This window comes from Aptenodytes patagonicus, chromosome 3 (assembly GCF_965638725.1).
Source record: "Aptenodytes patagonicus chromosome 3, bAptPat1.pri.cur, whole genome shotgun sequence".
Taxonomy (NCBI): domain Eukaryota; kingdom Metazoa; phylum Chordata; class Aves; order Sphenisciformes; family Spheniscidae; genus Aptenodytes; species Aptenodytes patagonicus.
In genome coordinates this window covers 74,975,201-74,989,755 of record NC_134951.1, presented here as the reverse complement: position 1 = coordinate 74,989,755, position 14,555 = coordinate 74,975,201, and the positions used below count along the sequence as shown (strand labels likewise).

The 14,555-nt window shown below is 43.6% G+C and overlaps 1 protein-coding gene across 2 annotated transcripts in view; it reads left to right on the top strand.

The window, feature by feature from the left end:
• The first annotated feature begins 3,469 nt into the window (after positions 1–3,469).
• Positions 3,470–14,555, top strand: part of PLEKHG1 (pleckstrin homology and RhoGEF domain containing G1) — a 136,937-nt gene continuing 125,851 nt past the window's right edge. The window contains exon 1 of one of the 2 annotated variants that reach the window (XM_076333856.1): positions 3,470–3,525. The gene's annotated coding sequence lies outside the window, so the exon portion shown is untranslated. Of the gene's footprint in view, positions 3,625–14,555 lie in introns of both variants that reach the window. The other variant, XM_076333855.1, reaches the window with a different exon arrangement.

Here is a 14,555-nt window from a genome sequence, read left to right as displayed (position 1 = left end):
GCAAAGCAAATGAGTGTACCTGTGCCTGCCAATTAAATTGTATCGTGGGTGGAATAATTAATTTGGATGCTAGGCAAGGAGCACATTGCAGGTTTTTTCTTTTATTATTATTTTTTTATTTAGGCTGACTGGGGAGTGCCCAGGTTAAGATTACATCCATTTTTCCTGCCTTACACCTTTGTGCATGGCATGGATGCAGCTGCTTGCTTCTACAGATCTGCCCCCTCACCAAATAATCAAATCTGGGATGTGTCTTTTCGTCTTTTAAGTGTGTGTGTGTGTGTGTGTGTGGTGTCTTTACAAGTAGCAGTTTTCTGCTATTGTAGGAACAGATTTTTTTTTCCCCAGGTTCTAACTTGGAACAGATAAACTTGTGCTTCTCTTCAAGTGAATGCTGAAATTCATCATCAGTGAGCAAAACTGAAGTGACAGATTTCTGTATGTTTAAAAGCATTGCTTACAGTTTTGCTGAGTCACAGCCAAAATGAGAAAAACATTAACACAATGACTGGTGCAATTCAGTCCTGGTGATGTAAAGAAATGCTATGATGTTTGAGATCGTACGTACATGTACAAACCTATTGGTAGACTAGTTGATATAAGCAGACTTCTTACAAAAAAGGAAGATCCCGAAGGGGAAAATAATGTTAGGTTACAGATCCCCAACCACAGTAAGCAAACCACTTTCGAGTGGTGCACAAAGGCAAGTCCTGACCACCTGCGTGGAAGATACCAACTCATCAGGGGTGCAAGTTCCTGACTGCAGGGGCGGCAGGAGGGACAGAGGTGGAAGAGCTGACGGAGGGAGCTGGATCCCACCTTATGTGTGAGGGGAAGGCAGAGGCCCTGCTGCGTGAGGGTATGAGACGCTGTGAGAGCGCGTAGGAAAAGATGCGTGCCGAAAAAGGTGGAGGTGGGCAGAGCGGAGGCTTGTCTCTTGCCCGTGCGCAGCAGCGCTGCCAAGGGTGACTGAGCAAGCTCTTTGGTAACCCCTGCGACACGCAGTGCTCTCGCCGGTGCCACAGGCCTTCTGGTGCACAGGCGATACCCAAGCCAAAGTTTCGCCCGCCTGCGGTCTCTGTTGTCAGCCATGCCCTTTTACCAATAGTCACCTGGATTACCTTCAGAGATAAGAGTTCCCACCGCTTGTCCATGTATCCAGTTCCTCCAAAAATGGGTGGTTCTTCAGATATACTGTTTTGTATTACAATGTTGCAAAGCTTGACCTTTAAAGCTCTACCATTCTTTCTGCAACAATGATCGTACTCTATCAGTCAGTCGACATAAAACTGGAGGTATTTGGTCAGTCCACTGAAACGCTATTTTTAGCACAAGCAAACAGAAACCAGACAGGCTCATGATCGGCCCTTTGGGGAAAGGGAGGTAGAAGGATGAAGAAAGAGGAAGAGACTTCTCCTCTTGAAGATTTTTCCTGTTAGTCACAGCACTGAGGAAAAACAAACTCCATATGGAACAGATCATGTAAGGCCTTTTAGACATATTTGCAGAGGCTGTACGGTTTCTTAAAGGAACTTGGAATACTCCGTGGTTTGGGGGTTTTGTTCTTCTATTTCCCATTTGGGGGTGTGTGTGCATTTTCATTTGTTTTAATTTGGCCCGAGTTAAATGCATCCAGTAGTTTATTATCATCTTCGAAAGATCTATTCATAAAGGAAAAACACTCCCTGATTCCCCCAATGGAAAAGAGTTACAAATGCTTCTCTCCCAGTAGTTGTTTCATTAGAGAGGTTTTTGCTGTGCCTTTTTTTTTTTTTTAATTGGCATGCAAACAAAGGCCAAATTTTTGTCCCCAGCAGAAGGTCAGAGTGTAGTGTGCTGAGGCAAGGATGTGTACTCAGTCGGATGCTGAATTCACATACGGAGCAGCCATGCAGTGCGGGAGGTCATGACCAGTGGGCTGGGTTTAATGGAGCTGCTAGTCACATCTGAAATTACTCGCCCTTTCCCTGTTTGCCCCATCGAGCGACTTTGTAGAGCACCATTCCAGAATATTAACCGTGGAGCCCAGCCTTCTGTGATTTGCCTCTCCTGCCTGACAGGACAGTGATGGTTGGCAAGGAAAGAGGGGTGGAATGGGACTTACCCCTTGGTGATAACTATGCTCTAATTCTGCAATGTGAATAAATGTTATGCGTAAGAACGTCTGTCATTAAAACACTTGAGGTGGTTTTTCTTTTCTTTAGTTGAGAAGCTAATATAGTCCCACTTATTAAATGCAAACCTTCGGTTTGAAACGTGGCCAAAATTAGTTCATAAATGTGTCGATCTTTTAAAATTCAGCACTGGTCTGAAGCATATTCAACGGGCATGTTGGGAAAGAGCTCTGGGCTTTTGAATTAATGATACAGAAACAGACCCTGCCAGAGCTTTTTTTTTTTTCTTTCTTTTAAGGTTTCCAGTGAGAACAGGTAAGATGAGGGCAAACACTGAAACTTCCTGCTTTTCTGAATTACTGCTGTAATTACTTGTTTTGACATCTTAAAACTATGAGCTATTCTAACCTCCCAAATTTCCTCGTATTCCACGTGCTCTATATTAGCATGAGTAGAGGGTGAAACTATGTTATAGAACAAAAGCAACAGAGCTTTACTGAATGTGAATTATGGAACAAGGTTTTACAGGAAACCAAGGATTTTGTCAGGGCTCAGCAGAATAAGGACCACTGAACACGTACGGAGAATTCAGGCTTTATTTAAGCAGTTTCTCTTTTCATGCGTGTCTTGCACAACATTAAAAAGAAAAAAATTAAAAAGTAACTTTAAACTCACCTTTTAAAAGAAGATGGTCAGGCAGACTGCCAGGAGGCAGGTGTAGCCTCTAAAACCTCTTTGAACTTGCTTATTTACGGACTGTATTTCGGGTGGACCTGCCCCCTTCGCATTTTGGCAACTCGGACTCATTTACAGAAGCTCTCACCATTTAATACCAACGATGTTGTGTGTTAGACCCTTGAATTTAAAACCTGTGGTAGCGGAGAGGAGCCGGTGGAGAGCTCGGCGAGGCGGGGACGGGGCTCCCAGCCGGGCGGAGAGGCGCTGCCCTGACAGCAGAGGGAGGGCAGGAAAGCCGAGGGCTTGCTCCCTGCGTGGAAACAGTAGCCGATTTTCTTTTCTTTCCTTTATTTTTTGCCTTTTCCTCCCTCCTTCCCGGGGCTGTAATCCGACTGCTCTCTTTGGCTCGGCTCCAGAGACAAGTCCGAGTGGTTAATCCCTCTTCCCTCCTTTCCCAGCCTCCGGGGGAGGAGGAGGAGGAGGAGGAGACGGGGAGCGCAGTCAGCTGCAGCCCGGGGCCGGGCCGGGCCGGGCCGGGCCTCTCTGGGGAGGGGCTGAGGCAGCGGCTCGGCGGCGGGAGCTGCATGGAGGAGGGGAGTTTCACAGACTCCCTTGCCCGGGCGGGAGGAGGAGGAAGTTTGGAGATTAAGCCGCTGCCCGGAGCCCGAGCGCACGGAGGGAGCGGAGGCGCGGCTGCGGGGGGACAGCCGGCGCCGCCGCTGAATGAGTTACGGTGAGGTGGGATAACCTCCCGCACCCCTGCGCCTGGATTTTAAACGGGAGGAGGAGCGGGTGTGCGAGGGCAGAGGACGGCGAGAGGCTGCCGCCGCCGGTGAGCGCGGGGGCTTTGTTGTTCGCGCGGGGCGCGCCGGGGAGGGGGCGGCGGCGGCGGCTCCCGGCTCGGCCCGGGGAGGGGGGGGACCTGGGCCCTGGGCGGGTGGGTGGTCGGTCGGTCGGTCGGTGGGGCACCCGGTGCCCCCTGAAACCACCCGGGCGGGGCGCGGCGGCCCCAGCTCCCGGCCCCTGGGGGTCCGCCGGGGAGCGGGCGTTTTGGCTCCGCAGGCTTTGTGCGAGCCCCGCCGCCCCCAGCTCCTCTCCCCGCCTCTGGCAGCCGGCGGTAGCGGGCACCGTGCGCCGGGCTTTCATCTGGGCTCCGGCAGCGACCGGCTGCTGTTTGCTTTGCCCACCGAAGTGCTTTGTGTTTGGCCGCTTCGCCGGAGCAAAGGGGCAGCCTGCGCGCGCCTGGGCTGCACCGTGCTCGCTGCACGCCGGGCTTAGCGAGGTCTGAAGAGTTCATCGAGTCTTTTTGGGCAGGGAAGAGGTGTTTCTCTTAACATATGATGAAATTGCACGGCGTTTCGGGTTTTGTGCAGATGCTTTAGCAAACCCGTGTCTTCTGGAAAACTGTTCCAAAAAACCCCTCAGTTTTTGGTGGTTTAAAGTAACGTTAATTGGATTGTGCTAAGTGTGGCCTAAAGAGGGTTAAAATATGATTGATCTTATCGTTAAGTAGCAGGAACGTTTATTCTGAGGAGGGAAGAAGAGGGAGAGGCAATCGGGGCAGAGCACTGTCCTGCCGTCCTGTGGGACCCTGGACGTGCTTCCCCATCTCCTGCCCTTGCCTTTTCCCTGCTTTTGTGGGTTGCGTGTCCCAGTCCTTGTCCCTCTCGTTGAACGAGAAGCCCTTCAGACCTCATCCTTCAGTTAGCGTTGACAGACCTGAGGCACTCGTTTCCTTCTCTCTTCCCCAGCCACAGCGCTCCAAGGATGCGGGCAAAGGACCCGAAACAAACTTAGCTGTGCATTCAGCTGGCTTCCAATACGGTCTCTCTTTGGTTGGCTTTTTTCCTCCTTTAATTATTAATTGGCAGACTCAAAAACAGCTGTGGCCTTGCTTTTTTCTTTTAATCTTTGCTGGTACTTGAGCAATTTAATAATGCATCCTTGAGAACATGATGACTTATAGGTGTTTAGAAAGCCGTGTAATAAGAGCCTACTAATAGTCTTCTTTTGCTACTGTTTCGTTTTTGGAGGGAGCAATCTTTGCTGCTGGAGAGTTGCGGTTCAAATTTCCACAAGCGTTTGTTACCCGTGCCTCTAGCTAAATTTATAAAGGAATCCTGTTAGCGTGCACAAAGCTAAATCTGGCTGTAGCAACTCCAACACAGTGTGTAATTCACTGTGGTTGGCAAGGCACAATATATAGCTTCCTTGAGATTTATTTTTAAATTTTTTTTTTTGGTGTCTGTGGCACGTAGTTGTCATAATTTTGGGAACTCTTTACCAATGTGTGTGTGGGTGCTTTGAGATGAAAACATAAGAGTTATGCTAAGGTTAGAAAATGTATTAATAGGGTGCTTGTCTTGAAACTATGAGATGGCAGTTTGAGATCGGCCTCTTAATGAATATTGGTATTGTTCTCAGGTCCGTGCAGATACTTAGCTATTAAACTTCGACTCTCTACTTCTCCTCTGTGTTCTAAGTTGACAAACTAGAAATTATGCAAAACACTGATAAAATGTTTGGTTTTAAATGTGTTCATTTATGGGAATGCTGGCTTTTTCTCACAGACCTAGAGAGCCCTAGGTAAACAACGTTGACCTGTGGCCGTACGACTGAGTGCATCCCTGCAAAGGCATGTTATGATTCTAACACTAGGTGTTAATGTGTCATTTTTCTTGTTGTTTTACTTATGGTTTTCAAAAAAAAAAGAAAAGAAAAAATAGGTGTGGAGTCAAATTGGTTTGTAATTTATAGTCTGTCTTGATAACATCTTGCAAAGGCAGCATTGACTTGCTTTTTAAGTGAGGGTAGATGTTAAGAATGTGCAGCGCAGCTTTGGAAATCTTCAAGTAGTGAACTTAGTTTGTTGGCAGCTCTCGTGATTTCAGGACATCTGCTAATGTGGTGTTCTTCCTTGGGCAGGATGTGAGAATACAAGTTAACTTTCCAAAGGCATACCTTGGGCCTAAAGGGGTTGTTTGTGAGGCCTTGGTATAAACTGTGCCCAGTAGAAAAGGTTTGGAGCTAACCAACTGAGCTCTTGATACCATCTTGTGTGGTGTGGTTTTTTTGTGGGGTGTTTTTGGTGGGGGGTTTTTTTGTGTGTTTTTTTAATGGGGTTGTGTATTTTATTTTATTTTATTTTATTTTAAACCTTTGTTGTGACCTAAAAGGTTAAAGCTAGAAGGAAAGTGAAAATATCTGCTTGCTGGTTTAATAAGTAATTTAGGCACGTCATGAGTTTGTGGTACTTTTTGCTACTGTTATCTGTATAGGTTGGTATGGTTGAACCCTTTCACTGATGCAGTTTTTCATGTGGCACCGGTATTAGTATTTTTGCTAAGTCATTTGGAGCAGTGTGCATGTTTGAAAGCTTTCTCATGTGCGTTTGTTTGGATTGCCATATACCTGTCGTCCTCTGCCTTCCCTATGCTTGTGATTTCTTGGCTCCAATTCAGGAAAGGCTTTTTAAGCCCTGCTAACTAGATAGGGTTATAGCAACTGATGAAGGCACATCCTTGAAGCAGTGCTTTATTATCTTTGAATGCAAACTCTGCAGTGCAAAGCTGATCTGTTTTCTGTAACCATATAACACTAACAGAACTGTAATTGTGATAGTGGCTTCTGTCATTTTACCTTACTGAAAAGATTATTGGTAACAGGGATAGCCGAAGCTCTGTGCTAACATCACCCATACAGCTTGTAGGCTCTGGTGAGTACTTTTGAGATCAACCCAAAGACAGGGCTAACAAGAACACAGTTACAAAATCTGCTGTTAGTAATTTTGAAGAATACTTCCACAGATTAGCCTGAGATACTGCCATTAAAAAAAAGGTTTTGTACAGAGGTATCATCTCTAAAATTTAAGTGTGCCCTTTGTATTTAAAAAAAACCAACCCCAAACCAAAACAGTTCTTAGGGAAAGGTACTACAAAATATGTGAACTCAGAATGGACAGGTTTTTTGGTTTTCTGTCTTAATTTTTTTTTTTTAAAAAGTTCCAAATAACAGTCTTTTAACAGAAATTCAGCACACTTATTAAAGTATGCCAAAGACTTATTCAACTGTTGATTTTTATTTATTTGTTTGTTTGTTTCCCCCATGCTCGGTTGCCACTCCAGCAATTGCTGGGCACTGCTAGGTCTCTCCCCAGCCAAGCCAGAGCTGCAGTTCTTGGCCTTTGGAGCATGGGGTTGTGAAGAGGAGAAGTGCCACGTTGCTGGGTGGCAGTTGGAGATGACGTTCAGCATGGCCCTGTCACGTACTCCAGGTCCATAGGGTCAGATGTACTGGGTCAGGAAGTAATTGAAACATCCAATCTGATGATAAAGGCAGCCATTTGCAGGACTCTGATTAGAAGTGTTTTTCAGATCAGACATCTATAAAGCTGTGGCAGTTATAATCAGTACAAAAAGAATTGATCTGATGTGCATTCCCTTTTGTATTCAGTCGCGTGTTGAGAGGGATGATTGCTGTGTTAAAGAAACCCATTTTATTGACATGTTAAATAAGTTATGGCTTTCAGTTACTTCACCATAAATTTCTTAGAGGCCAAGTGTAATGCACAGATATTTAGAATCATAGAATCATTAAGGTTGGAAAAGGCCTCTAAGATCATCGAGTCCAACTGTCAACCCAACACCACCATGCCCACTAAACCATGTCCCTAAGCGCCTCATCTACACGTCTTTTAAGTACTTCCAGGGATGGTGACTCAACCACTTCCCTGGGCAGCCTGTTCCAATGTTTAGCCACACTTTCAGTAAAGAAATTTTTCCTCATGTCCAATTTAGCTAGAATATACAATAGAAGACAGAATAACATCATATGAAAAAATACAAGTTAGTAATGTAATGTCTACTGAAGACATTTGGAGTAGTTGTGATTATGTATGGCGGTCCTCTTTCAATGAGCTGGAATTTTTGCTCGTGGGGACAATGAAGATGTCTTACCACTTACTCTAAACAGCATTTTCCTTTTGTCGTGTTAAAAGGGGAAAAAAAGAAAAAGAATTATTGCAGCCCTCAGCAAAGTCTGGAGTGGCAGAAAGACTTGCAGAGGTGTTGCTGAATGCTTTGTTTTGAGAACCTGCATTACTGTGGTTACACAGAAAGAGTTTTAGTTTGTAGGACTGGCAATGAGGAAAAAAGTGGAAGAAAGCATTATTCTTGTAAACTGAGAATGCAGAGGACATGGAACCTATAGTTCTCCCCCCCCGCCCCCCTTTTTTTAAAGATGCTTTTCAAAACATGTCTAATAGCTGCTCATTTAATAGTTGATTAAGCCTCTCATTCTGGGAGACTCACCAAAACCACCTAAAGAATTGTGCTGCATCACCAATCCCAAACGGTGTCCTCCCCACCCCAATCATAGGTCAGACTTCCCAAACTTGTGTGTTTGGTTTATTAACCATTAATCTTGTAATATTTTTTGGTTCCTTTTGGTTTTTAAGCCTATTAAAGTAGTATTTTCCAGTTCTTTTGTTGTAACTGTATTGCACAGAAACTTCTTTTTTGAAAGAACAGCTGAGATTCCCGTAAGATGTCATGGCTCCAAGACTTGGGGCTTTAGAAAAACATCACACATCAGAGAGAGCGGATGGAACCACAAAACCGAGGGGGGAACAGGAGCAGAGCGAATGAAGAGGTAAAGTCAGTCTTAGGCACATCACCAGTACAGTGGCAACAGTTATGATTGGAAGTACAGGAGCCTTTTATGTACGTGGTGAAGAATACAAGAGATGGATGCGAACTGATTAAATAACAAAAGTTTCAGCAAAGGCTGTTTGTATTAATTCGATTTCCAAAGGAGTATGTGTGTGACAAACTATCTCATAGTGTTAAAAGTTTCTCAAGTCACTTTAAGGATATAAATAATTCTTTTAGTTGAAGTTCTTGTATCAAATAGGTCTGTCTAGTCTGATTCACCAAGTTGAGTTTATATGAACTTGGCCTAAAATAGGTTTCACTGCAAATTTGATTACAAGTGCAGGAAAAGAAAGGGGCCTAGTCAGGGTGGACTGGGGAAGGAAATGGAGGGAAAAGCTACTGACACTTATCGAGGAGGCCTGAAAGAAGCAGCTGTCCAGGCAAAGTTACAAGCTGCTTAAAACCACTGTCAGCTGCTGACTGGAGCTGAAGGACCTGAATATGGGGGTGATCACTGCCTGTGTTCTCGCTAATCATGATGCAGAGCATTGCTGTGAAAATACGAAGCAAGGTGTTGGTTTAAAAAAATTATCTAGAAGAGAGACTTGATGCATATGACTTGTTTTCTTCCTTCCTTCCTTCCACAGCATGTGCTCCACTAATCCTGCTCCCTAGTCCTCTAAGGGACCATGGGTGGTTATGCTAGTGGAAGTTGCATGTGTGTTTTATAAGTGTAATGAACAGGTATATCTTGGGCTGGCAGGTGTTTCCTATGCAAATGTGACTCCAAAGCAGTGCTAATTATCTTTGAATCCTTTAAGTCTTGCTTGCCTGCTCTGTCGTTGAGTTTCAGAGTATGAGTGGTGCCAAGGCTCTTCTGTAAGCATGTGTTCTGTAGAAACTTGCATGTGAGCCCTGCCCAGATGTTTTAAAACCTAACTTAATGGATGTTAACATTGAACTATCTGAACATTCATATCCATTCGGACATTTCAGGATCACACCCCAGGCATTAGTATTGTGCAGCTAATGTTTTCTGCTGATAGGATGCATGTGTCTTCTCACTGAAAGTACCGAGCAGAGGTAAAAAGGGTGTCACGGGAACAGTGATTGAATCACCTGCCCAGTTGCTTACTCAGAGCTGTTGTAGATAAAACCTTGATACCCGGCTCAGGAAAGAGAAGGCTGTTTGGATTGCCCTAATGAGCAATGTCAGTGACGGTGTAACAGCCAGCTTCCTGTCACGGTCACGGTTGACATCTTTCAGCATTATCACCTGGGTATGGGCTTCAAGGTCAGCTTCTGCCTTTAATCAGCCCACATGAGTAGTCTCTATCTCCTAGATTTAGTGCGTAGGCTGTAGTGCTTGTACTTTCTCCCATGCTTCCGCTTGTGTTAGGTGGAGTTATCTGTGAACACAGGCAAGTTTTCCTCACTAACCTCCTGTAAACTCTTCTTTGTTAAAATATTTACCAATGTTTACCCCCTGCATGTCCCCTAAGATTAGATGCAGTGTCTGCTGCAGCTTTGTTGTGATTTCTACATACCAGTATCAACTTGCTGTTTTTCTTTTCCTTTTTTTTTTTTTGTATTTGTGTTGCCTGTCCCAGTGAGTCCAGGTTCATAGTTGAGGTCCCAGTGCATTTCAGAAATACAGTGGCAGAACTACTTGCTTTCTGCTGCTGCCACTGATCTGTGGTACTTCAATCTAAAGTAGTATCACGCTTTGTGTCCTTGATACCTGATATGAAGGAAAAATTATAGTTCCTTCTTTGTAAAGAATTTTGAAAATAGATGGGTGAAATGAAGAACTACTTATTATGTAAGTCTGTAATTTTCTTTAGCACTTCAGTATGCACAAAACTTTCCACTCGCTGTTTAAACTGCAACCAAGTTAATATCAGCAGAAACATCATTTTAGCTTGCAAGCAGGTTTGGTGCTGCTGAGATTAGCATGCTTCATACTCAAGTGTTTGTGAAGCTTTGTCACTGTTTACTTTCCATTTCCCTCTCATTATTCTGATATAACATACCTTGTGTGGTTGCTCAGAGAGCTGTCATACCTTAGTGTCTGAGTGATGTCATCATAGACTTCAGCCCGTCGCAGAAACACTAATTTCTCTGAAAAATCAGCAGTCTTAGCCTATTTGAATGGTAGACAAAGCTGTATTTAACAATGAATCACTATTGAATTTGGAGAGTCAGCTTGCCTTCCCTCATACACTAGCAGCATATGAAGTTTGTAATCTCTCCTTTCCATCAGTCTTCTCTGATAATTGTTGGTCTCTCTCATGTTAGATGAGTCTGAAGTCATAAATCTCTGGTTTGATCTATCTTGGTCATTTTGTGCTCCTGCTGCCTGAGAAGGTTGCTGTCTGTCCTGCAGGCAGACAAACTAACTTGCCACACTCCTCACTGGATGTAGCCTTTTACAGTCCTTGCCTTACCAGGTTGGCTATGCTCTGAAGTCTCTTGTGTCTTATGGTAGGAGGGTATTGTCTCCAGTATCTCCTTCTCCTGAGCTTGAACTCATTTAACCTTGTGAGTTTTTCCCAGATTTCCAGGGAAAAGCCATTAACTTATCTTCTGAACATCTACCTGCAGCACCAAGTATCAGGCACAGTGCAGGCTTTTTGGTAAGCCTCTGTAGAATTTTCTGGTCTGTTATTAAGTGAAAGATAGAAAGTAATTCCTGAGGGTATCAATAACCATTTAATCTCCAAGGTTTCTGTTTTATAGGGCAGTATCTTGGCATGCTTCTGTTCCTCCATTGCTTTAGATGACATTGTTCCTAAACTGGTATCAGAGATGTCTGTATGCTAGGAGAGTCAGTGCTAGGCAAATTTTTCAGCTGAAAAGGACCAGGCTTTCTGCAGACCTTCCCTTCAGGAATCACTTTCCTCTTTCATAAAGGTTGCCAGTGGGGAAATGCAGAATAGAGCATCAAGAAAATCCCATCTTTCTTTTTGTGTGAAGGACAGAGTGGTTTGCCAAGGCATGAGCTGTGCTGAGCAGAGTTTAGAGCTGATCTCCTGCATGGTGACTCAGCCTGGTGATCTCCATATTGCAGCTTGCACTTCGCCACTTTATCTGCAGTGTTACTCTCTTCCGGTAGCGTGGCCTGTTACCAACACAGGGGTGCTTCCTTGGTCATGGCTGTACATGCCGACAACGTCCCTTGAGTTCTTCAGTCTCACAACTTAGCCATCCTGCTGCTCCCATGCACAGTGCAGATCCAAAAGAAACCACATTGAAGAGGTTCTTCCTGCAACTCTGCAGCAGAGAGTCCCGCCAATAAACCACCCCTGTTGTCAAACGCACCCAACAGATTTGGCTCTTGCACCCCTCAGGGCCCTCCAAAGCAGTTTGTTCATCCAAAGCGCAGCATAGGCACTGACTCAGATTCCCACAAGGTGAAAGCAAAGCAGAATAGGCATTTTTCTTCTGCCCTTCGCTGGTGAAGCTTTGACATGATGGGACCTATGATATGCACAGGTGGGGTATGGAGAAGGGGTTTCTTCACACGCCACTGCATGCTGTTGGGATAGGATAGGAGCTGTGTCTGCTTTTCAAGGAAGAATTCTGGAAAAGCAAAACCACAACTATCTGGTTTGCTGTCTTCAGAAGAAAAGCTGATCATCAACTGTTGTCACTGAACATCTGTGGCTTTCTAGTCTCTTTCATCTCTAGGGGACAGTGCTTCCATACCTACCCGACAGATTCATCTGCCTGCCCTGGCTGTGCGCATCTTGCAGCTATTCAAGCTTCCAGAGGGGTATGAGTGCCAGGGCCATCTGAATGCGTCTTCATTGCCACTGTCTTGTAGTGATGAGGAGTCTGCCCACTATATGGTTCTTTTTTTCCTTTTGCTCTTCTTTAAATCAATGCCTGTGCTGCATGAAGAGTCCTTTTTGTTTTTAATAGAGGATTGGTGACGCCCATCTTCTGACAATTTCAGAAAAATGTATTGGGTTGGTTTCTCTTATTTGTTAGTTATAAACGTTGAGTCATATCATCAGATGATTAGTTCTGGTACCTGGCTCAGAGTTACTTGTCTATGCCCATACTTGCCCAACATTGACTTCTTTCCTGGGGACAGTTTGAGGTCATACCAGGCATAGTCTGGAGGAGTTCTGGCAAAGATTCACTCTTAGCTGTTGACCTTCTCATGCAACTCAGCCTTTGTGTTGTTCACTGTTGAGAAGGGGTAGAGTGAAGGAAACTCTCGGAGCGCTGCATGTACTTAGCCCATGAAATTAGCTTAATACGTGTGGGAAAGCGCTCAGCTGATTGCATGTGGAATAAATCTGTTTCCTTGGGACGCAGCACATCTTCTGTCTGTTCATCACAGTTACGTCTTGCAATGAGAAGGTGCTACAGTATGTGGCCTTCCCTTGATGCTGTAATAGGCAAGCTGCTTTCCTTGGCCAGAAAAGTTGGGCTTTAAGTACTGGCACATAACTCAGTAAAAATAATGTAAAATAAATTCTTACTTTAGTCCTCGTCACTGGTGATTAAACCTGCACAGAGGTTTGCCATCTAACACGTGTGAACTTCTTCTAAGAATTTTATTCTCAGCTTTTCTTGGAGGATCAGTATGTGGAATTGTTTGGCAAGAGTATTTGTTTTAAAATACTACAGTATATGTTGACACCATTTTATTATGTTGAATACACAATATGATCCAAGTTGTAAGGATGGAGTTGTCTGGATGTGAGATGTGATTTAGTATGGTTGGGGACCAGATAAGAGCAGGAGTGACAATGAATGGAACAAATGTCTTGATACCCTACTTGTAATTTAAGCAGATTCGCACTTGTAAGTTTGTGGCTTACAATTATACATAGTTGGGTGGTTTTGGCTTATTTTGGTCTTTTCCTCTAGCAGAAACAGGGTAGGGAAATCCTTAAAAAGCAGAGATTTTAAAACTCAAACCCATGGTTTGAGGGAACCAGTTTATTGGAGTAAAGTGATGATGTTAGCCTTTCACTAAGCTTCTCAGTCCAGGACCATTAGTGCGTAGCACAGAATGGTTGTGTGTCACTTACACTTTTTAGGAAAACTGAGGTGAAGATGATCTCAAAGACCCCTAAGAGAATGACATAAACCACCCGTCCTGTTACTGAAAATTATTTTGGTTGTCTCCCATGCAGAGTATACCCAGAAAGAGAACCTTGATTTTACTGAGTTTTGAGAGATAGTTTTCAATTTTCTGGGCTTTTAATTTAACGTTACAGTGAAATCTCCAGGTGCCAGAATGCCTTTTTTTTTTTTTTTTACAGGACGGCCAGTCATTATGGCTCAAGTCAACTTAAATACCTGAATGTAGGTTTCTTTGGGGTTTTTGCTTCTTAAACTGCTACTTGCTTAATGCTTTAATCCTATATATTTTCTAAAAGTGATTAAGAATGCAAAGCTTTTTTATTAATAATTGTGATATATTTCTTGAATAACTTGATCTCTCACCTTTAGGCCAATAATTTTACTCTGGAACTAAGAAGCTGTTATTGATGAAACTTCTATCAAACAAGAGTGCCCCTATAAAAAGTTTAGGCTTCTTTAAGATTGTCTGGTTTCCTGATTTTAATTTATTTATATATATACACACATTATTTTTATATATATATCTATACACACACACACACACACACGCATATATACACACATGTATGTGTGTATGTTTAAATGGTTGTGGTTGTGTTGCCAGTCTGGCTCTTTCTAGGGTTCTAGAAAGAATCATTCGCTGAAGAAACGACCTTCTCTAGCAGTTGAAATGGAATCCTTTGCCTCTGGAGGATTTGAAACTAAGGAAAATTGCATGCACTAAATGGAAAGTAGGATGGTAATTACAGCTCACTTTTTGTATTTTCATTTCGCTTAATTTACAATCTGAGGTACAGTCAAGTGGTTGGGCCATTTGAATGTTACAACTGTTCCAGTCTAATCACAGGAACCTGGTAAGACTACTCACGTATTTCCTTCTTCAGATTAATAGAAATGTTAGTGGAGGCTATTCTATGTAGTCAGTTATGAACAGAACAAACCTAAATGCAGTAAATAAAATTGTTATTATAATTGTCACTCAGTGATACCAAAAGGGAAAAAAATATAC